Source organism: Xyrauchen texanus, chromosome 46 (assembly GCF_025860055.1).
Source record: "Xyrauchen texanus isolate HMW12.3.18 chromosome 46, RBS_HiC_50CHRs, whole genome shotgun sequence".
Lineage (NCBI taxonomy): Eukaryota > Metazoa > Chordata > Actinopteri > Cypriniformes > Catostomidae > Xyrauchen > Xyrauchen texanus.
In genome coordinates, this window is record NC_068321.1 from 13,547,306 (window position 1) to 13,571,726 (window position 24,421).

The window sequence follows — 24,421 nt, forward strand, 5'->3', positions numbered from 1 at the left end:
ATCTTATCATAGAATGAGAAGTAAAGAAACTGGTCACAAATCAATTCATATGCAGCCTTTGGTTGGGTTGCAATGTAAAAAGAAGGGGGGGGGGGCAATCATCATTTACTTTTGGCCATTTATTGTCAGATGTCTTCATCAAACTATACGTATATATGTATTACGGTTATGTGGTCTTTATACTTTGATAAATTGGATACGTACGATATATTGACCTTTATGCTCGTTACGGACAAGCTTGCAGTAAAGTGCATGCATCACATTAATGATTATTACCAGGACGGGTAGATGTTAATACAATCAAGTTTCTACATTTAATGCTATTTTAGGCCTCCTTGACTAAAAGCAGCACACAACAATATTTATACATTGACATTTTATGTGCTCTCATTTTATTTTTTATTTACCTTATGGCATAAAGGAACATGAAGCGCATTGTTTTTTGGTTGATTGTTCCTTTTGTGCTGTAAATTTGTTCATGTCCCATCATAAAACCATGTCTTATATTGGATCAAATGTGAGATCATCACAAAGAAATACATGAGGGTAGATTTCAAGAAAGTGCCAGTGAAAACTGGCAAATTAAGAAAAGTTTATTTTACATTCTAGACAAAATGTTTCAAACAAAACATATTTTCTTGGGCGATTGTTTTAATTGATTCATGTATATGGTTTTCCTGTCTTCATCGCTTTCAATAATGTTAGTCATTTGAAAAATCCCTTAAACTAAAAGCCAGTTCCTTAAAGGGATATTTACATTTATGCATTTGGCAGATGCTTTTATCCAAAGCGACTTACAGTGCACTTATTACAGGGACAGTGCCCCCAGAGCAACCTGGAGTTAAGTGCCTTGCTCAAGGGCCCAACATCTTGGTGGTGCTGGGGCTTGAACCCTTGACCTTCTGGTCAGTAACCCTGAGCCTCAACCACTGAGCCACCACTGCCCCAGTTCACCCAAAAATGAAAAATGTATAAAAATCTACACTTTCAGAAAGTGAATGTGGACAATTTATAGTAAAAAAGGACTTAAATATTCATCTGGTTCTCTCACCTATCATATCTCTTCTGAAGATATGGATTATACCACCAGTGTAATTTTTGGATCTTGAAAGGTCTGATCACCATTCAATTGCAGCGTATGGACGTACAGAGCTGAGATATTCTCAAAAGCTTTGTTTTCTCTGAAGAAAGAAAGTCATACACATCTGGGATGGCATGAGCGTGATTAAATTAGAGAATTTTCATTTTGGGGTGAACTAACACTGATGATATTCTCCAGGAAGTAACATCATTTCACAATAACATGAATTTTGTAGTATCAGTCAGGTTGTATTAATCTAAAACATTCCATACAGTTTTATACATTTCAATCAGTATGTTAGTGTCAACATTTTAAAAGATGGTTAAAAAAGATATCAAACAGAACTTCAGGTTGGCCCCCTTATGTAAGCTAACTCTACAACGTTAGATTTGTATTTCGTCCTGCTACGTTCTTACTATTGTGTAAATAATCACGTTATAATTAAAAATATGCCCCTTTATATAAATATCTCCTTAAATTACAACACGTTTAGGCATTAGTTTAAGTTACAAAGTTAAAAATGCACAGCATAGACAGAAATGAACCATATGTGTTTTTCCTAATCACACCACTAGATGGCCATCCAAGTCCACCTTACAACAGAGTGAGCAAATTGCATCCACACACGTAAACTTGGACATTATCAAGGTAAGTTAAATAGGTTTGAGCAGAGGAGTGGTACCACAGGATGTTATGACCATTTTCTGAGCCATTTGTAGGCCTATGTAAAATTAGATCTGGTCAGCGTATTTCACTAAACAGCCCACCATTCTGTATAAAATGTGTTTTAGTTCAATACTGTGTAATTTCCGTGTAATGTCTCATATTATCATTGAATATCTAACAACATACCTTATTCAGAGTAGCGCCATATTTAATATTTGACGGGAATGAAAACGAGGCTGTGACGTATGGACTTAAGTCGAATAAAGGTCTCTAATTTTCACAACTTGGGTTTTCTAAAGTTTTTGTCTACTAACATTTTATGGAGAGATGTTATTTTATGTTTCATTAGCAGAACGATCAATGTAAACAACAGTGCAACTGCAACCGAATGAAGAGACCGTAAGTCTCCCTCAGAGTCTCGTTTTCATTCCCGCCAAAAATGAAATATAGCGCAAAGGTCTGTTGTTTTTCGCTTTCATTTGTGAAGTTGATTCCCGCCACACTCCAACAGGTATGTCCTCGCTTACAAGCGGTAGGTGGTGCTATTGGCCCACTGAAACGTCCAATCGGTCGCTCGTGACTAGGTATTTCCCAAATCAGTCACTCAAGCTCTTTCAGCCTCTCACGCGCCATATCATGCGTTCGAGAAGGGAGCTAAAGTGAATGACTGAAACCCGCTCTCTTCACGATTTAGATCGGGTGGAGGACGTCCTTTAAACACATCAGACGGGATGCAACTGTAGTCGTCTGATAGTGATTGGCTATTTTAAAAAAACAAATCAAAAGAAAAATCAATGGATCAATCAAGAGGTGTGCAAATAGGATGCAACAACAAGCGCACAATATCAAACAATATGTTCGTGGTAGGCCTTCCGAAGTGAGGTGGGCTGTTGTTATTGGATTGAGAAGAGAAGCAAACCGATAAATCGACTAATTAATGTAATTTGCATTAACGCATGTGGCACTTTTATTGACCTCAAACCCCAGGTGACTTGAGTTTTCACTAGGCTTCCTTTCTGTTTTTAAAAATAGCTACACTGTGCATTCGACTAAATGGGAATAATTCGAATGGGCCATTTATTGGTTTATTTATTCACAGTGTGATGCAGTTGAAGCACGAAAATGGTTTGTCGCAGCCTGCAAAGACACGCTAGAGAAGTATGGCTGAAAAACAAGAATGCTATCCTCTTTTTCATGAAAGAGTACCATCCGCCCCCTCATGTACAATGCCTGGAATAGTAACAGCACTGCCAGGCTTACTAAATATAGCAACCAGTGAGTGTTAACATGTCAACTAGGAACCCGAAAGAAGTGGTTTCCAAATGTGGGGCTGTTTATATGACTATAAATAGACTATGCAATATGCCTTCAATAACTTATATAGGCTAACCATATAAATATAGATAAAAGCTTCTTAACTTGGATTGTTGCATCAGTGTCTATTTACATTGCACATGTCACTTGTCCTCAGATGCTCATAAGTTCACTCCTTTGTTTTTGTATTTTTCAGCGTAAAACTGCGGGCAAGGTAAAATAATTCTTAGGTTTTTTTAAGTACTTTCTTCTTTCGTGCAGCGTTGTTATGTAATAGGCCTGTGTATGTGAATGGAGACAAGGGAATGGATGAAACATGAAGGATCATGCAATGTGGGCAATGCAGCGGCTGATAATTGCTAACAAAGAGTAATCCTCTGACCCTTGGCGTTTTGCTTTCGTTTGTTGGATGTTTTTTGGGTTTGCCATTTTCAGTGAATGTGTGACTTTGGGAAGTTAAGGTCCCAACCAACTTTTGGATGAATGAGTTAATTGCTTGAGGGTATAGGAGGTAATGAATGAATAAAAGAATGACAACCAACCAAAAGGGTATGGTTAGAATGTGCATATGAAAGCAGACTCACTTTCTAACACAAGCTTAACATGTTACGCAGAAGGAACATCATGTGATAGCTTGCCCGTTCATAAATATTCACTGTCTTTGTTCATGCAGACTCTTCTCTTGAGGTAGTCAGTCATTGTGCCTTGGCTCTGAACCATGTGATTCTGATGGGAGGGGGAGATTCTATAAATAGCTCTATAGCTCGGCTTCCATTGACATCATTTAGGCAGGAGAGATGGAAAAATAAACAGAGAGAAAGGGCTACAAGGGCAGAGATTCTTAATCTAAGCTTGAAATTCAAACAAATCCTCATCAATTTTGATTCCCCTCTCAACTGTCCAATAGAAACCACTAGGGTAGTGTTCGTTTCCTAGAACATATTTGTGTCTCTCCTTAGTGGAACAGAACCGAGAGAGTAGATAGGGATGGCTCTGGGGATCATCAAACAAAGGAAAAAGAAACATGTGATGAAAACCCAAAGCAAATATTTTGGATTATGTTTTAGTGGAACTAGGAGAAATATGATGGTCAAGACTACCAAAACAGCAGTTTGCAAACTATGTCAATATCTAGCTGGCTTTTAGAAATGATTGATGGTCTGTTTCCATCTCTTCAAACAAACATCTGCACACCCAAGGTTTTGTAAACAATTGAAATACTGAATCATGTACATATGCTTGGCGAAAACATGAGGATAGTAATACTTTTTCAGTTATCACATATCAAGTAAAATTCTGGGTTCAACAAGTTAAGCTCAATCGACAGCATTTGTGGCATAATGTTTATTACCACCAAAAATTATTTAATCTCTCCTTTTCTTAAAAAAAAAATAAGCAGAAATGGAGGTTCCAGTGAGGCACTTACAATAGAAGTGAAGGGACAATTTATTTAGGGTTTGAAGGCAGAAATTTGAAACTTATAATTTTATAAAAGCACTTAAATTCATTCTTCATCGCTTCTGAAGATATGGACTTAACTAATGGAGCCTTATAGATTACTTTTATTCTGCATTTATATGCTTTTTGGAGCTTCAAAGTCACAATTCACTTGCATTGAATGGACCAACAGAGTGCAGATAGTTTTCTACAAATCTTTGTTTGTGTTCTGCACAAGAAAGTGTATTTTCATTTTTATGTGAACTATCTTTTTAATCCTAATGTTTAGGCCTGCTTGTCACCGCCTGCTCATTCATGATCCTCCCATTTGTCTGACGACACTCTGAAACATCCCATTTTTTTTCACCCCACTTTACATTGTATTTTCATCTATTTAGCCAGGTATACACCTAATTTATCCTCCAACCCACAATTAGGCTGCTTTAGTTGTGTCTGCCGGAACCAGAAACATTGATCCTGATTTATAACTCTGTAATAAACTGAATGGCATCTATGCTTATATTATTTTGTTTCCCTGTCTCAACCTCGGGACTCCTATCCTGAGGTCACCAGAACCGGCTGGATCCAGCACCATTCCTGCTTCATGTTGGACTCCACTGCTACATGTCGCAGAATGATGATGACTAAATGCAGCCGGTGCCAGCCAAACATCACTTCAGTCTATTATGATGGACTTCAGAGGATGAACTGATGCCAAATCCAACCATAAGAGATTTGATACTTCATATGCCATTGTCTGAACCTTGGATTTAGGATGGATCACACCGAACCTCACCGAAATTACCGGCCAGGTTGAACTGCATTTCACATCCCTGATCTCTGCCTGCATCACCTCAGTCTACTGATGGACTACGATCTTGAAATGGAATGCTTAGACTAACAATTGCCAATAAAAGCCTTCATCAGCCAATTAACAAGGACAATTGCATCTATCTGAACTTCTGCAGTTGATCCAGGCTGGACTTCAAAGACATTGGTCATTAATCTTACAGTTCAAACAAAATCGATGTTTAATCACTGACCCTTAACACTTATAGTTTAATAATTTTAAACCATGATTTTACCTATACATAAGTAATATTTACATTACATTCATAATGTTAGCCAGAGGGGAACTGGCCCCCACAGTGAGTCTGGTTTCTCCCAAGGTTATTTTTCTCCATTAATCAACATCTTATGGAGTTTTGTGTTCCTTGCCACAGTCGCCTTCAGCTTGCTCACTGGGGTTATTAATACAATTATTAATTAATTACTTATTTTTAAACACGATAAAAAATCGTATTTTATCTAATTACACAATGATGATTCATCAACATTATAGACATTACAGTTTTATCATCTGTTAATGCCTGATCTTCTGTAAAGCTGCTTTGAAATTATGTGTGTTGTGAAAGGCACTATACAAAAATATAACATTGACTTGACATAGTTAAATCCCTGTGAAAATCATTCACCCACTTGTAGCTGATCTGTCAGTGCTATTAAATTATCAATCTACTGCTTGGCTCTTGCATTCTGAACTACGTAATGAATTAAACTTCTGTAGATACAAATATATTTTAAATGCATTTTTTTTTTTTTTTTAAGTTTGAGCCTGTAGAGGAAACAAAACCGGGTAAAAAACGTTCTCGATTCGCCTCTTGTAGTTGACTCCCCTGTTAATCACCATGGACAGCGGCACTCGAGGCTCAGAAACAGTTAACTTCGCGTAACTTGGGCACCTTTGTGTGTGTGTTTGTTGTGCAAATTCAATAGATTTTTGCTACTTATTTAGCAAATGACTGAACAAATACCTTATGTACTATTTTAAGAAGATGTATGGGCTATAGCCGTTTTGAGTGGGCTGCCACTCGTTTAGTTATATCTTGGATGGTGTTTGGCGACACCATGCGGCATGTTGTATACTGAAAGAGGCTATTTCGACATATGCAGTTTAGTGTACATTGTGTGCTGCACACGCGTATTTCAGCTTATTGGTATGCTTTGGTTTTGTGCTGGTAATTTGTTTGATTTTCTATGAGCCAAATTCTCTTCTGGTTTGTAACATTGCACGTTTGCCCAGAAATGCAACACACAGCTTAGAGACACCTAAGTAGGCCTATTATGAATGAGTTGACCACACCAACTTTTTTCGGTTTAGATGTAGGCTATTTCTAATTATCCATACTTAACAAAGAGTTCAATGTATTTTCCATGTAGTAAAAAGCCATCGATGAGATAACTACCAGGTTTTAAACTGTTTGTGTTAGGATACAATATATGCTAGTGGTGTGTCTGCGGCTGAATCCATGGGCAAACGTGACGATGGCAGGCGACTGCATAAGAGGGGGTTTGCTTGGATACCGGGCTGTTGCAACTCGCAATGCGGGCACTGTCTATCTTTCACCCATTTTTGAGTTTCATTTTGCGCGTTTTATCTTGTTCCAAGCCATTTTCATTACCGCGAAGCCGTCTCTGAGCACAACAGCGATGGTTGTAATCAGCAGCCATAAACTGTGAAGTGGGAGAACCTAATCATGACGTCAATGCCTAGTAACTGACGCAGCCCTAAAAAAGAAAAAAGAGAGAGAGATTCTGCAAGCTTTAATAATCAACGTTTGTGTACTGCTCCAAAGACAAAGCAGTTTCTCTACGCAGTACAACTGATTGTGGTTGTTTATGCGCGTGAGTCCATGTAAGTTTCTCTCTCGCGCTCTCCCTCTGTATATGGGTTTGCTTTTTTACGAGCAGCGAATCCGTCCTGAGTTTTCAAGCGAAAGTTGCATGGAGACACACCGCGTGACGCGTATAATAAAGAGGATGGTGAGCGACATAGAGGAAAATGGAGAGAGGGAACAACTCGTGCCAAGACAGACCATGTACCGATCTTAAGCGAACATATAAGACATTTTTAGCCATAAGAGAGTGGGGCATTGAAGCAGTTTGTTTGAATAATAATAATAATAATACTGCAGCGATGCAACGGAGCCAAGTCGGAGCCCTTGCATGGAGTTGGATAGGCAAAATTAATGTGCATTATATGCACTCCAGCATACGCTCCTGAACGATGTCTTTGTGAGTGTTTTTTTTTTTTTTTCTTCTTACTGGGCGCTAAAAATAGCATCAGTGTTTGATCGTGGTCCAGAAATAGGCAGAGGGTATCACTTGTATATAAAGGACTGCGATTCTGAGAAAACTTGGACGTGTTGCTGAGGATAGTTATGAATCAAGGGCAATATGTGATTTGTATATTGTTGTTGTTCTGTAATGTGGTCACGATTGACTGAATGTACACTCATGTATATGTTTTCCCTGCTTTCAGCAAGGGCTTGCGGCACTGGTAAGTACAAATGCACCAAGATTTTGGTTCAAAACATTTTTATTTGATTTTTGCATGGTTTGTTTCATGCATGCTGTTGGGTAATGTGCCATTCCCGCCACTGAAATGTCGTAGATGCAACAATTTAGTTAATGCACGCGCACTTTTCCACTAGGTGCTTGTAATTTTCACCCAGTTTTAGAAATGAAATAAACCAATCTCTTCTCAGAGCAGGAAACTTGCGAATGGTAAATAAGTGAGCTGAAAAGCAAATCTAAACTCCTTTGTCTGACGGCGCTGTTGAGTAATTTTTTTTTGTCGTTTTGCCACTTCGATACAGCTGAAAGTGTGAATGGAAACTGATAACACTTGAAGATTATGAGAGCATATCTCTCAAATATGTGAAAACGACAAAGAAAATAGGCTAATCAAGATACGTGGAAAATACCGCGTTACAATGCTTTCAGTGTGAACACCATCAGCACAGCTAAAGAGGGAAACCCAGTGCCTGCATGCACAGACTGGTGCCGACAATATGTGCTGTGGCGTCAATGGGTTCCGTGCATCCTTTGCCCTGCAACAAAATCACCCATAAATGGTCAGCCCGGTTTAGGACATCACCCGAAAAAAGGGATGACTCTAGGCTACTCGGCACACATACTCAAAATGCAATGTCAAGTTTAATGCTTTTAAGAGAATTTTGCAAGCTTCCCGCCTGCGTTGTTTGAACAGTTCTTTCAGTTGTGCTCGAGACTGGGTAGCTATAGGCGGATTCGTTTGGATTACTCTTCCGCACGTCATTTCCATTATACAGTACTGCAATCGACTGTTTTCTATTTCTGTGAACTATAATGCCGGTCTTGTGCCAAAAACGAATGCGTTAACGTTGCAGTCAACACTATTTGTGCAGTTCCGCCAAAATCACTGATCGGCAGTAATGTTTTGATCAAAGCATCTCTTAATAAATGTATCACTTCAATCTGCTGCGTGCACGTTTCACCGAAAATACATAGCTGTAAAGTGTCTTGTTGCTAAGAAATCGCCATATAAGCTTAGTATATGACATGTTTTCAACAAATCAGTGTCACTACGAGAGTTTAAATATACAGATCCGAACTAATTTTGGAGGATTATTCATATTTACAGATCATTGGTGAGGGGAAATATCCTAAATCAAATTTTACATGTTAACCCGCTCGTTTAAATACTCATCGTATACTTAGAATAGTGCATGCCAGAGTAGTGCACCTTTTTATGTTCAGGAATTATCTACCAGTGGCTGCAAGACGATCTTTACAGAAAACGCATTACCTTGACCTTTTCAAAGACACAGTGTGCTCTCTTTGTAAAACACATCTATCCCAGACATAGTAAGATCTTCCTAATTCAATGCTGGCGTTGTCATTTTAGTGAAAACACGGATTTATCCGAGTCGTGACTGCTATAGTGAGTAATATGTGCGCGTTGGCTGCGTCAGGAGATGCAGTCGCTGTACGGTGCAGACAGAAGTGGGAGAATCGTGACTGAATGGAGACGTCCGCAAATGATGCGACCATCCAATAACATTTTCATAATGGTGGCATCTGGGCTTGATTTGTTTTTACACCTGTTACATCTCAAGCACTTATCTTGTTGCCTTTAGCCACCTCAACCTCCCCTTGCATCACCAAGGCGCAAGAAGAATAGCCTACCAGTGATTAAGGGAAGGGAGGGGGAATCTTGGTTTGGGGTGAATTTAGAATTTAGAGGGGGGTGGGTTACAGATATAGATCGTGACCCTCCCACTTGGTATAGTTTCTAGCATAGAGTTCCAAGAAAGGATGACCAGAGACTGTTGTGAATTTTGCCAAACGATCCTGATATGGCGTGAAAAGAACTTCAAGGGTAAGTAAAATGAAGTCACATTTCACAGCTCGATTAATTGTGGATTAAGACCTCCTTTTGTTGTATTGTTATACCTTTATTAATGTTTAGGCATTGATGCTTTAGGTGCATAGTAAACTATTGTTGTAAAATATATTGCACACTTCTGTAATGGTTATCAACTCACTGTTGTGTCTGCAGTAAGATGTGATGCCACTGTAATGTATAGAATTTGTTATGTTTTGCTGTGAGTTTAGAAACCCCCGTGTCCTCACTGAGTGGTATCCGCCAGGGAACTCTCAGTGTTCATGCAAAGAAATGTTGTTGTCATCTTGTTGGAAATGTGGTGCTTCCTTGCTTAACATGTACATGTAATGTTAGTCTTTGGTCGTTTTGTTCAAATGACCTCTGAACGTCGCCTACAATCTCTGTTTTGAATGGATGTACATGACGATGCACTTGCAGACATGAATGCACGCCAACCCAACATTATAGAGACGTAGCAACCCATTTTGAAACGTTACGTGGCGAGCAAATCCGCTTGGAAAACATTAAGTGTAATGTTATTATCTTACACGGAATATTTCTTGTCACTTGCGCCAACTAGGATACAATTTGGTTTCCCTTTTCTTTCTTTCTTTCTCTTTTTTTTTCAAAAAGGGGGGTCCCTATATGAGCAAGACACCGATTGGTGGATGACGATGTTTTGTTTGCTCCAATAAGATCTCTCGTTGCTCTCTATTTATTGCGAGCAGATTACAGACTGCTCTCTCCTCACCAAGAGCACTTCAGCGGCATATCTGCTCAATTCTCCAATAACCGACATCACGAACGAGAGGATGTATATCATCGAAATTTCAAGTCAATGCTCAATGGTCGTTGTATTATGTTTGTCTGTGTTTTTTGTTTAGATGGGTTTTTTTCTATGCATGTTGGTAGGCAGGAGCGAGGATAAAGTCAGAGAAAATAAACTACTGGGAAGGAGTGAATTCAGCACCGCGGACAGCGCTCGCACGCAGAATATAGGCATTTTGATGCTGGCCGCTCTGAAAGCTTCCCATGCTCGTAGAATGTGAATGAGTTGGATACAGTTCAGCCTCGGGAAAAGGCTTCGGAGTCTCGGTTTCCCGATGTCTGGACACAATAAGTCTTGGAAACGAGAGAGACTCATGCACACAAGCCACCTGGATGTCACTGTTTGATGTCACGGACTTTGCTGCAAGCAGACTGCGATTTGTCTTTCGCGAATCTTTTTGCGGTCTGGGCTTGCTGTTCATAAGTATCTAGCTGGGAAGCCCTTACCCCAAAAAGCATTTGCGGAAGGCGCATTCACCGAATTTTCAGCGTCTGATACTCCATACACTCCGTGGATTCAAATACTTGCTTGAATGTATTCATTATTATTATTGCTGTTGTTGTTATTTTTAGGCCTATTATTATTAATATTATCATTATTATTGTATTTATTTTTTCTACTTATACTTTGTTGTCACCTTAATTTTGTTTCTGAAATATGTCATCGCTGTGCATTGCGGCTCAAATCAAATGTAAAGCCGAACTTCTCTCCCAGTTACGTCCCCAAAGTCTGAGATCACTCCTGTCGAGAGTTATCTGGCGTCTCCATTGCCAGAATATTTGCTCTCGATAATACGAATGCAAAAGTCACCCAAACAAAACCCAAAACACAGTGGTCCATTCGGAAGAGAGAGCATCTCGTTAGTTTGCTATTCACTTAAATCCAAACAATGTTGAAATGACCCCACCCTGTTTGCAATAATATAGAAGCTGTGCACCCTGTTGGACGCATTTATAATTCTGAAAAGGTTTATTATTATATTAATTATTTAATAAATTAAATATCAGCCCTATTGACCGTGTGTGTGCGTGTGTGTGTGTGCGTGTGTGTGCGTGTGTGTGCGTGTGTGTGTGTGTGTGTGTGTGTGTGTGTGTGTGTGTGTGTGTGTGAACACGTCACCGTGCCCAAAGACAACAAGGTTTCACCCGACCTCTTAGCTTTATTTTTTCCCTCTCTTCCTCTTACACACACTATTTCTTTCGCTCTCTGTCTTTCACACACACACACACACACACAACCACACACAGTATTTTGGAATTATGACACCTCGATGAAATATGACACACCTACGCATGCCCAGGAAACATGTAGACACGTTGGGTGATAAAGTTTGTTTATGCCATGCAGATATAGTCTCAGCAACGTGATCTGTGTCACTACAATCAAGATGTTATATTGTGCCACTCACCAACAGAATACAGACCTGTTCCTGGTCCTATAAGTGAGAGTTAGAAAATACAAACGCCCCTACTATGTGCTACAGTATTTGGAAAAGGTTCTCGAGTTCCTTAGTGACGACAACTAATTCCTTCTGGTCAGACTAACGTTAATTCCGACTCAACCGTATCTGTTCCCTCACACATTATTCAATTATAACAGAAGGGCATTACCTTTCGATTATGTGGCTATAGAGATGAGATCAATTAAAGTATAACAAAAACAGGCAGAACTCCCTAAATGACGTGGAGACCAAATGAGGCCCTCCAGAAATTGGTTGGCAGCAATATTAAGAAACTCCATCAGCACGCCAGCTGAAAGAATTGGTGACGTTGACTAAACAACACCTGGAAAAGTTGTCCATACATGAAGAAAATGATAACGACGCCTTGGCAAAACCTTCTAAATTGTTGTTGTTTTTTTTTTTTGCTGATGAAATCAAGAAAGTGTTACTTGACGTAATACATTTGATGCTCGGACGAAAGTGTCGAGGCGGGCACCGGAGAAATAAGGTAGATTTACAGGTGGAATTTTGAATTTGCTTGACGTTTATTGACCCATTGTTAGGAATAATTTTACTGTGTAAATGCATTTAAATTAACTTATAGCGAAATTTTGACATTGCTTTTAGTGTCGTAGACTAAGAATTGTATTCTCTTGTTGGGTATAGCCTATATAAAAACCCAATCATAAAACTCATGAAACGTGTTTCTGTGTCCATTGAATGGCATGATGTACCTAAAAATGGCTTTTCCATCCATAGGCTACTCTTTATTTTCCCATTTAGTTCGACCCTTTCCCGCCAAAACAGGTCTATTAAGGACCCGTTAAGCTCACAAAAGAAGCCACTGTGATTCATGTAAAACTTTGTGTTCTTGTGTTTGTACAAAGTCAAGGGCGAACAAACCTGAGGGATCCATCGCCTAACGGACGGAAGTCGAAACGAATGACTGAAGTTGTCGGTCCATCTTGACCGTGACGTCACTGCCTTTGTAAGTCTGTCTCTTCTTTGTAATCGAGAGATTTCCCATTCATTCGTTATTTCTTTCCACCTCGGCCCTTGCAAGGTGTCAAAGGAGTGTTCTCTGTTGTTCTGTCGTTGTCAGAAACGGTTGGAAACTGCAGTAGAAACACGCTTTTTAGAAGATTTCTCAACATTACAAGGTTTCGACTGCTGGAGATGATTTCTTTGTTATCAAACTCGATGTTCAGAGCGTGATTTTACAGTCACGGGCCTGTTAAGAACTCCAGTAGCTCACAGTTAAACAGCCTGTAAGCAACACATTTGGGTGTGACGCCTTTAGTGTGTATGGAGAATTTTCCACGACTTTCTTTGTTTAAAGTGTAAGAAAGTTCTTGATAGAATTTGAGGTGACGTAGAGTTTTATTTGTCATGCTTTTAAAAAGACAGAGAGTATGTTTTTTTTTCTTCCTATTTTGAATTGGGATAGTGTTCTAAATGTGGTCGCTTGTGTAAATAGTAGGCCTACAACAATTAATTACAATGTAAACACACTTTCACAAGTATGAATACATGCGATGTGTTTAGACACTTACACATGCACTGATTTCATAAACTGCCTTTTTCTGAAGCTGGGTTTGAAAAGAAAGAAAATGCTTTTAAGTAAGTTTTTGTCTTTTTACCAATTCAGTCAGAAAAAGTATAGTGCTTTTCAAGTATGTTTTTGAGTAGGTCTCACTTCATGCCTTTCCTTTTAAATGGTTGTAGCTTCTGAATAAGTTGTAATAACATTGATAACTTTTTTTGCTCCAAAATTTAAAAAATTAAGCTGTGGCAAATTTGATATAATCTTTGTCAACAATTTCAGAGTTCATCTTGGTGTGTTACTCTAAACAGTATTTTGTCAGTATTGTTCATTTCAGTTTAGTTTAGGTTAAAGGGATAATTATAGTCCTTGGGTTTTAAACAGATAAAAAGACAGATGTATTTCAAGGGTATTTACAGATCACCCGCAGCGTGAGAGACAATATTAAGCATACTGGAAGTTACGTGAGACCCTAGAAAACATAAAATAAGTCAAGCTTTACTTTCCTTTTTAAGAATTAGGCTACTGCCACACCTAAAGACTATTGTCTGATTTAGTCATTAAATGTTGTTTAAACTTTTTAACCTTAAATAGTATTATGAATACTATTTTGTATGTCTCCAATATGCAGAAGGCATATTTGATTGGTATTATATCATATTTGCAGTGAGGATAGAGGTATACTGTAAGCCTAGGTACAATGTGCACTTTTTACCCCCTTAAAAATAAATTCTAGAAATGTTTTTTGTCTTTATTGTCATAATTTCCAGCAGGCAGATCTCACGGTGTGAATTGCTTTTCTTACCTGTGCTGCACATTCAGATCTCATGAGTACTACGTGAATTGAAAAGGTAGTTTTTATCTTGGAGAGAGACCTCATTCATGTGGCTCTCCCATAAAAAAAAAAATCATGCCATAACACACATTCGTTAATAACATTTGTAGTTTGATGAATTGGTTATAGGTTTATTAACCGATTAACCGGATGAGCAAGTGATGTCACCCATCTCCTCACCCTGTTAAATTGAGCTGTTTAAAGATGCACGTCTCTAGAAAAGACCTGATAGTTTTAGTGTTAGTTTTGCAGTGAGTTTAAACTTCTGTTTGTATTTTATATTTCTAAATATAATTTTGACGTTTTCTTATTTGCTCTACCTTTAATTGTTATTTATTTTGGTTATTTACTTTCCTAATTTTATATTATGAAAAATAATCTGCTCTTGCAGTGTTTGAACAAGCTCAGTTTCATGTCATAACAATTTGAACTTCTTCAAGGTATTTTACACTCCAAGCACACTGTTTTTTGTGTTCACTCTTGCTTTTTCATGTTCCTTTCTGGTGTCTCTCAATGTATTTACTCACTGGCTTTAGAAGAAACTGTTGTGTATTGTGTATTCATCAAAAATCTTATAATAATATGATGACACATAAAAAAATTCTGCGACTTTACCTAAATTGTTTTTATTGCACATCTGAAATCTTTAAACTGCCACTCTAAACAGTCCACATGAACATGATTCCAATTTAAGAATTTAATCAAAAATAATTATGATTTAATAATGTGTGCAGGAAAGATGGACTGTGCATGGAAAATTAGCATATGCTGTCCCCTGTTGTTTCTTTTTTCAATTTTCATCTATCTATACATAGATGAGTCAGTGAAGGTGCGAGGGATGAGTCAGTTCTGGGCGGAAGTTATAGGGGAGGGGAGTGTCCTTTTGTACCTAAGAGGGTGGTCCCGTCATGAGAATAAGTCACGACCTCACTGCCGCAGTACTACTCATTCAGGCATTAATTTAGCACCAATGTGCCCTCTACACAAACAGTGCAAAAGTGCTTGATATTCTGCAAACTATTTTAGTCAATTATCTGAAAACTTTTCCAATAGTATGTCCACTTCCATGCCTAGCTTACTTACTAAATTCCATCCACTATGTTTCTGGGCAACATAGTGAAAACCAGATGTCAAATTGATTTATTTTACTAAAAGAATAATATTTGTTTTAGTTATTAATTATTCTGTCCAGAATAAACATCACTAAAAGGGATATACAAATGAGTTTTTGTTGAAGAAGGTTACATCCATTCAAATGGTCCTCCATAAAACAAATTTCTCTGTGCTGGAATTGCTGTCATTATATTACAGTTGCACAGTAAGAAATAATTTTATGAAATATAAATATTGTAATATGGACTATATGGTTTGAGAGATTAACATCAGTGTGCATTCAGAGCAATATGAAATATAATACAGTAGTACAATAACATCAACTATAACCATACAAAAACAAAAAATGTATAGGTATTAAATGCCATTACTAATAATGTTTGTTTTTTAAATGAAAAATTTTAGCATGAATAAAGGTCAGTAAAACACTTCAAAACAATAGTATATACACGATGAGCCAAAATATTATGACCACTCACAGGTGAAGTGAATAACATTGATCATCTAATAACAAGGCCACATGTCAAGGTCTGGGTTGATTAGATGGTAAATGAACAATCGGCAGGAGTAAAGACTTGAGTGACTTTGACAAGGGCCAAATTGTTATGGCCATATGACTGGGTCAGAGCATCTCTGAAACAGTAAGGCTTGTGATAGTGGTCTACCGATAGTGGTCCGAGGAGGGACATACCACAAAACGGCGACAGGGCGTTGGGTGCCCAAGGCTTATCAATGCACAAGGGCAACAAAGGCTATCACGTCTGGTCTGAACTGACAGAAAAGTTTAATGATGGTTATGGGTGGAATGTGTCACAAAACACAATGCATTACACCCTGCTGCGTATGGGGCTGCGTAGTCGCAGACCGGTCAGAGTGCCCATAATGATCCCTGTCCACCATCGGGCACACAAGCGTCTGAACTGTACCTTGGAGCAGTGGAAGAAGGTCACCTGGTCCGATGAGTCCCGTTTCTTTTAGATCATGTGGCAGCCATGTATGTGTGTGCTGTTTACCTGGGGAAGTGATGGCACCAGGATGCACTGTGGGAAGACAAGCCGGTGGAGGGTGTATGATGCGCTGAGCAATGTTCTGCTAGGAAACCCTGGGTCCGGACATTCATGTGAACATCAATTTGACACATGCCACCTACCTAAACATCGTTGCAAACTACGCACACACTTTCATGGCAATTGTATTCTCTGATGACAGTGGCCTGAGCAACATTACACACATTGTTCAGGAATTGTTTGAGGAACATGATGAAGAGTTTAAAGTGTTGCCCTGGCCTCCAAATTCCCCAGATCACAATCCGACTGAGCATGGGATGTGCTGGACCAATAAGTCTGATCTACAGCGGCTCCACCTCGCAACTTATAGGACTTAAAGGATCTGCTGCTAATGTCTTGGTGCCAGATACCACAGGACACCTTCGGGGGTCTTTTAGAGTTCATGCCTTGGCGGGTCAGCGCTGGTTTGGTGGCAAGCAGAGGACCAACAGCATATTAGGCAGGTGGTCATAATGTTTTGGCTCATCAGTGTATGTGTGTGTCTGAGTGTGTGGGTGTGTGTTTGTCACTGTAAGCAAGATTCACATATTTTATCAAGTTTCTTGATCATTGTTTATGTATTTGTAGAAAATCTTCAGATGACAGGACTTCAAGGCAAAAGAGAGAGATGAGGGGCTCAACTGAGTCCTCAAGGATTGAGCCAGACATTTAAAAGGAATCGAAACTGGCAGAAAGGAAAAGGATGCGATGAGTCGACCAACACAAGAGGTATCAACCATCACCTATTCAGGGCAGCATGGGTGTGGCCCACACCCAAATTACTTGTGATGCAAAACAAACTTTCTATATAATTTCATCTTTTTACACCTTTGGGTTATCTTGTCTTGATTGGTGAAACTAAGTGCCCCCAAATCTGGACTGATCAAACATGTAATACAAGATCAAATCCAAAAATGTTTTCATAAATGGATCAGTTAAAGTAAGCGTTAAAACAACATAAAACTGAGAAGACTAAAGAGAATTAAAAGAATAGAAATAACAGTATGTTTGTTATTTCATAAAATCACATTTAAAAATATAAATAGCTCTCATTTCATCAAAATAATGAATGAGCAACAGTTCGGAACACAATTCTGTCTTTGTGTGTTTGCACAACAGTCTACTCCCTCTGAAATGTGCTCTGTAAAACTGTATTATCTATGAGTTGATGATAAATTATGTGAATGCCTGGCTGAAAAGATGAATCTTTAGTTTTAGACTTAAACTGAGAGAGTGTGTCTGAGTCCCGGACAATTACTACATGTAATGTGTTTAAAGAAGACAAGAAGGTTTTTAGGTTGTCGCTAATATGTAAAGAACAATTTAGATGTGACAGGTAAGATTTTATATACTGTATACTGTGTGTATATATGTATATATATATATATATATATATACATATATACACACACACCGATAAGCCACAACATTAAAACCACCTGCCTAATATTGTGTAGGTCCCCCTTATGCTGCCAAAATTGCGCCAAGCCGCATCTCAGAAAAGCATTCTGAGATTATATTCTTTTCACTACAATTGTACAGAGTGGTTATCTGTACAATGTATTACTGTAGACTTTGTCAAATCAAACCAGTCTGACCATTTTCTGTTGACCTCTCTCATTAACAAGGCATTTCCATCTGCAGAACTTCTGCTCACTGGATGTTTTTTGTTTTTGGCAACATTCGGAGTAAACTGTAGAGACTGTTGTGTGTGAAAATGGCAGGAGATCAGCAGTTACAGAAATACTCAAACCAGCCTGTCTGGCACCAACAATCATCAATATGATTATCTAATCAGCAGTGCAGTGCATAAAATCATGCAGATACGGGTTAGGAGCTTCAGTTAATGTTCACATCAACCATCAGAATGGGGACAAATGTGATCTCAGTGATTTGGACTGTGGCATGATTGTTGGTGACAAACGGGCTGGTTTGAATATTTCTGGTACTGTATATAAATATCAAATTTATATTTTTTTAATCAGTTTAATCAAACTGTTCTAAGAAGCACACAGGGGTGTATCAAAAACAGAATCACAATATAGAAAAAAAATGTATATGGTTTTTAGTGGATGAATTAAATTACCTTCATCTATAATGTGTTATTTTTAGTTTTAATGAAACATCAACTGTACTGAAAGTGAGAAGATAATTAAAAGGCTTAGAATGTATTTAGCTTGTGTTAAAGTGTGTATATTTAGCACTGAAACTCAAGTGATATTGCCATCTAATAAAACAAGAGTAGTTGAAACTTGTTTTAAAATACTAATTATATGTTAAGATCTATGTTAAGCCAATGAACTAATCTTCACCTGGGTCTTTGAGTAAGTACGTGAATTTTTAAGCCATCACGCAAGTTTTCAAGGTGATGGGGTGTTGCACGAGTTACGTTCAGTGTTTCTTGTCCTTGTTTGTGTGTTTCCGTATTATTCGTATGAAATCTAAAACCAGCAATCCTAAAAGCAGAAAACTGAAGTGTAACCACATACAAGACAATGTAATGTGACAGAGAATGTTAGGCAAAATGAGACTCTAGAATAGCAAAATATAAAAATAAATATATAGTATTATAATTCTTGCTGCGTATCAACTTTCAGCTTTCCATTGACAAAACTAACTGACAAATTGTCACCATTCTGTGTTTGATTTTACATTGATAACTTAAGATACTATATCCAGTAAATCCTTAAAGAGGGTCAGGGAAGAGTTCAGTACAGGCATCAGTAAACTTTAAGAGAACTAAGGTAGTTTAAGGACACTCTCAAGACGTAGTTATCAAGACCATTGTGAGCAGCTGTTTCAATGTGCAGGAAAAACGTGTGTGTGTGTGTGTGTGTGTGTGTGTGTGTGTGTGTGTGTATGCTGCACTCACATACAAATGTGAATGGAGGTGTGTTGTACAGACTGCATATGTTTGCATAACAGCACAATGAGTGTGTGTGTGTGTGTGTGTGTGTGTGTGTGTGTGTGTGTGTGTATCAGAGTGATTATTTTAAGGTTTGTCTGAATGTAGAAAATGTAGTGTGTTAGTGTATGCCTGAATGCTTTATAGCGTTATATTAAAGTGTCTGTGTGTCCCAAATATCTTTGTGTATAAATGTGTGCACAAATATGTGAGTGAATCTTCAGGAATACTAGTGCGAAAGGAATTGTGTTTGTTTTTTCAGTGGTACAAACAGTATGTGTGTGTGAAGTGTATGCACATTTATATAATTAAAAGAATGCATAGGGGGTGTGTATGTGTGTAAGTGTTAGTGTATATCAGAATGCTTTGTATAATTATTTGTAAGGTCTCTGTGTGTTTGCAAAACCTCTTATGTACAAATATATGCACATATATATTTAGGTGTGTGTGTGTGTGTATAAATAATCAAGAATATAAATTTGTTTTTGTCAATTGTACAGACAGTGTGTGTGTGTGTGTGTGTGTGTGTGTGTGTGTGTGCGTTTTAGGTTATAAACTGGTAATTAAAAGGGTATTATGCTATACCCTATATAATGTGGTTTATGAGGACATTTCATGTGTCCCCCATAATTTAAATCACATAAAAAACATACTAAATTATGTTTTATTGAAAATTTAAAAATGGAGAAAGTTTTTTGTGAGGGTTAGGGGTAGTGTTAGGGGATAGAATCTATAGTTTGGACAGTATAAAAATCATTATGCCTACGGAGAGTCCTCATAAGGGTAGCTGTGTGAGCGTGTGGCGTGTGTGCACATTTACTTACCAAAAAGAATGCTTAGGGTATGTGCATGACAGTATGTTTGTGTTAGTACATGTTTGTATAATTATTGCAAGGTCTGTGTGTGTGAGTTTGTAACGTCTTGTGTGCGATGCTACATACTGTATGTGCATGTATGGGTAAGTGTGTACGTAAATGTTTCCGGATATTACTATGAAGGAACATTTGAGTGTTTTTGTCAATTGTACAGACAGTATGAATGTAGATTTGTCTGCGTAAGTGTTACAGAATGTTGGAAGAATGTTTATGGTTATTTTGTGACCTGTGTGTGCAACTTTGTGTGTACAGAGGAGTATGTCGGTGTGAGTGTGTGTGTGTGTGTGTGTGTGTGTGTGTGTGTGTGTGTGTGCGTGTAAATGAGCCCAGAATTTGTGTGTATGATTGTACATGTACATGTAAAGGGGTGTATGTGCATATGTGTGTGTGTGTGTATGGTTGAGTGTATGGCTAAATGGCTGTAAAATCATACGTATTAGCTTTGAGAGAGAGAGACGACAGAAAAGATGAGCCAAATAATGTCACACGCAACATGCAATTACAATGTCAACATGAAGTGTTAGGTATAGAAAGCAGTTTAGTTCAATTTAGATTTTTTTAAATGTTAAAATGCATTTTTGGTCCAAATTTATAACAATGCAGATATTATAATTTCCATCATATTTCAGTGCTAAGTGTTCGGGAACTGATGACTTAGTAAAGAAATACAGAACATATATGGAGGCTTCTCTGATTCTACAAAATAACCCTGAATAATTTTAAGAGGTTTTGTTTTAATACAAAATACAGTATGATGTACGTTTATGAGTTTACTATACTTTTACTCCAAAATATACTGATTTAGACTAAATATACTGGTTTTACATGTGGTAGAATTTAAGTAGACTTGCATCCAAAGACTAATAATGAAATCAGAATATTGAGGAAGGATTTGAATTATCTCTGTTTTGTATTAATTGGCTTATAAGTAATGTGAAAAAGGTTGTTGTAAATTTTAAGAGACGGGTACAAATACACATGATACACAAAAAAAACATGATGTTTGGTTGACTATGTGTTAGTGCATGTGTGTGCACATGTGCAGTCATATGTGATGCTTCTCAGTCTCCGAAAATATATATTTTCTTAAAAAAACACCCGACAAAAAATGTATATGTCTCTAAATGTTCTAATATCCCTGCTGTTGTATGATATCATAAATCTGTTTTTGCATCTTTTGTCTTTTGAAATATGTCTAGCATTAAAAAGGCCTCTTCTGATCCAGGACATTCACATGAGTGAGGAAATAATAAGAAGGTATGTGTTATTCTTGCATATTGTGTATGTATTTATTGTATATATTCTTGTTTTCTTGTGTATATGTTTTTTATCATGTACTGTGGCCATTTTCCTGCATCAGCCTTTTCAGTATACTGACATATCTCTCCATAAATGTTATAACAGGAGAATGTTAGACTTTAGTAGTGTTGCTAAAAGCCTGAAATATATCATTTAAACGCATATGCTTAGTGCTATATTGTCACTAACCAATTTTAGATTATACATAAATTATGCATTACACAGAGGATATGTTTTAAAAAAAATACTCTTACTTTTTGTGATTTACAGGATCAAAATCTGGGAAACGAGTATCTTGAAGGTGCACAAGATCAAGGTCATATCGGCACCTTTAATTCTGCTTTACACCTATTCATGGATATTCAGCTATTTGATTACATTGTAGGAGCACAATAACACCTTCAGGTATTTAAAATCTCTCTTTGTTAAGGACTTTGGGTATCTTGTATTGGCCAGATATTGCTAACATTGTCAATTCCAGATGTATTACATTTTCTGTTGTGAAAAATGTAGAGCTAAGGCATTTTTTCTTAGGAACAGAAAAGTGATAACGTAGTTTTTAAGGTAAAATAAATAAATAAAAGTAAAATTGTGAACATTGAATTGTGTTGAACAGAGGATCAAGTGATCGCTTATGTTGGTTTGATGAGTTGAAATTTGAAAGTCATGGTAGGAAAAGTAGTCTGATTTAAACAAATTTTCTTTTCAGTATTACTTGTACCTTTGTAATTAATACTCTGTGTGTAAGTCTTAAAATGTTTTGTTGTGCGCATGTTATGAACTGCTCATGAGTACAGAGTGGGAAAGGAACCGTCTGCTTCTTTAGAAATGTAATTAGGGACACACCACAAATGACATTTTTAACCTTGTGGAGCTTTATAATTGTAAGGATGGCACATTTCTGGAATCTTAAAGAGTTTGCTAAAAGTTGTTTGAAGGCTGTTGTAGCAAGCTGAAGATGGCAGACATAGATTATGTCGCTGTCCACTGTGTGTGGGGTGCTGAAATGTGCACAAAAAAAAGCTTATAACAACTTCTATTGAACAAAGCTGATCTATACATTCTCTCAATGTATATGTATGGTGTACTCTATAAGTATAATAAAGTTTGAATTAGCTAAGTGTTCAAGTACGATGTTAAGCTGTGGTCTTACAAAAATAATGACATGGTATTAAAATAACTGGGTGGTTATTTAAATTATCATAGGGTCATAGTGGGCTGAGTAATGCAGAGAAAGGGGGAAGCCATTTTTTTTATATGAAACAATAAAGATCGGAGGTGTCAAGCTCGTTTTAAGAGATTGTCTGAGAAAAGTCAGTCAGTGTCGAGGATGTTAAACAGGAATATATAATAGGACGAGTGTGTTAAAAGTGAGAGTGACACAGAAGGTGTATTTATTTGTGAATAAGAAAGAGTGTGTGTCTGTGAAGGAAATAATGTTGAAAATTGTATGTATTATGATTTGTTAGCACAAAGATAGTACAATTAAATATAATTTCATCAAAGTATTATAATTGCATAATATAGCCTACTGTGGTTTAAACATTGTTATTTGTAGCGCTCTGTATATATCGGATAAATTTAACTCCATGTGTTTTTTTTATTTTTATGACATACTCTTTTTTTTTCTGCTTTGATGTTTTTGTACTTCATGATATACTAAATAAAATTAGGTGTAATAATTTGTGGTGTACTGAGCAAATTAAATCAGGGCTGATTTAAATCATGCAGTGTGTATGACATACTGTGAGAATGTTCTGCACTTTTATGTAGTTCTGTGTATTTTCTGTATTGTGCAAGGCAGGGGCACCAAGAAAAAAATATACTGAATTAACTGTTTAAATCTGACAAATTGTCTCGTTATTCAAAACATGAAATATGTAACTATATGATATCTGTGGCAAAGTGAATGTACATTGCAAAATCTGAATGCTGGAAGTTTGTTGTTCTTGTGTTTTCTTGACTGAACTCTGAACTCTTTCTTTCTTTCCTGACCTATGTTAGTGCAAATAAAATGTTTGGCATTATTTGAGAGTCTTGCTTGCTTTTGTTTTGTATTTGTCTTTTTTTAATAAATGTATTAAGTGTGAAATAATTCTATAAAATTAAAATAACATTTGACACATTATTAACCTTCGTGTGTTTAGTGCCTTTTACATTATATAAACAAGACAAGCATGAGGGAAATGTATAGCTGGATTGACAGGCATCTACAGCCAGGTCATCTTACAATTCAAAATACTGACATTAAAATACTCTTCTCGACGAAACCAATGCTTTTTTGAACTTAGCACTCTGTGCTCCGTATGTTATGTACGTTACTTCAATTGAATACATCTCGGTTGGCTTGTATTTTAAGTTAAGTTTCGGGTCGTAAGCAGACCCGAATGGCGACAGTACACATCGATGTGTTGGAGTGTTGTAGTCTGACTGACTGTGTAGTCTTGACTGACTGTGCATGCCTGACTTAGCTCTGCTTGAACAAATCATCCGAATAACACGAGTTTAATTGCTTTCAACACTCGCGTTTTCCGGACGTTATTCATGCGCTTACGAGTCAATTAAAAAAGGGTTTGAAAACCATAGCCGCTGAATATCCAGCATATCTTACTGTGTGCCAATGTGTTTACGAATCCAGTCTCTCTTCCCCGTTACTTGCGCGAGGAAATCTCGCGATGTTTTCGAACAGAGCTGTCTGGTAATTGTAGTTTTTTTGGTAGTTGGTCTTATCCACAAGGATGCTCGTCGTTTTATTTGTTATAAAGGTAAAGACAAGTATTTAGTTTAATATCAGATCTTATTTAGAGTAGAGCTAAATTCATTTTTTT

The 24,421-nt window shown here is 37.4% G+C and overlaps 1 long non-coding RNA gene across 6 annotated transcripts; it reads left to right on the forward strand.

Moving 5' to 3' along the window:
• The first annotated feature begins 7,090 nt into the window (after nucleotides 1-7,090).
• LOC127638381 (uncharacterized) lies at nucleotides 7,091-23,610 on the forward strand. Of its 6 annotated transcripts, none has more exons than XR_007969861.1 (6): nucleotides 7,091-7,193; nucleotides 7,821-7,838; nucleotides 12,865-12,965; nucleotides 17,103-17,243; nucleotides 21,494-21,551; nucleotides 21,864-23,610. It is a non-coding gene; the product is annotated as an uncharacterized LOC127638381 (long non-coding RNA). The 6 variants fall into 6 exon arrangements; XR_007969863.1 differs by lacking the exon at nucleotides 7,091-7,193 and adding an exon at nucleotides 7,274-7,573; XR_007969859.1 differs by lacking the exon at nucleotides 7,091-7,193 and having other exon boundaries at nucleotides 7,696-7,838.
• The last annotated feature ends 811 nt before the right edge of the window (nucleotides 23,611-24,421 follow it).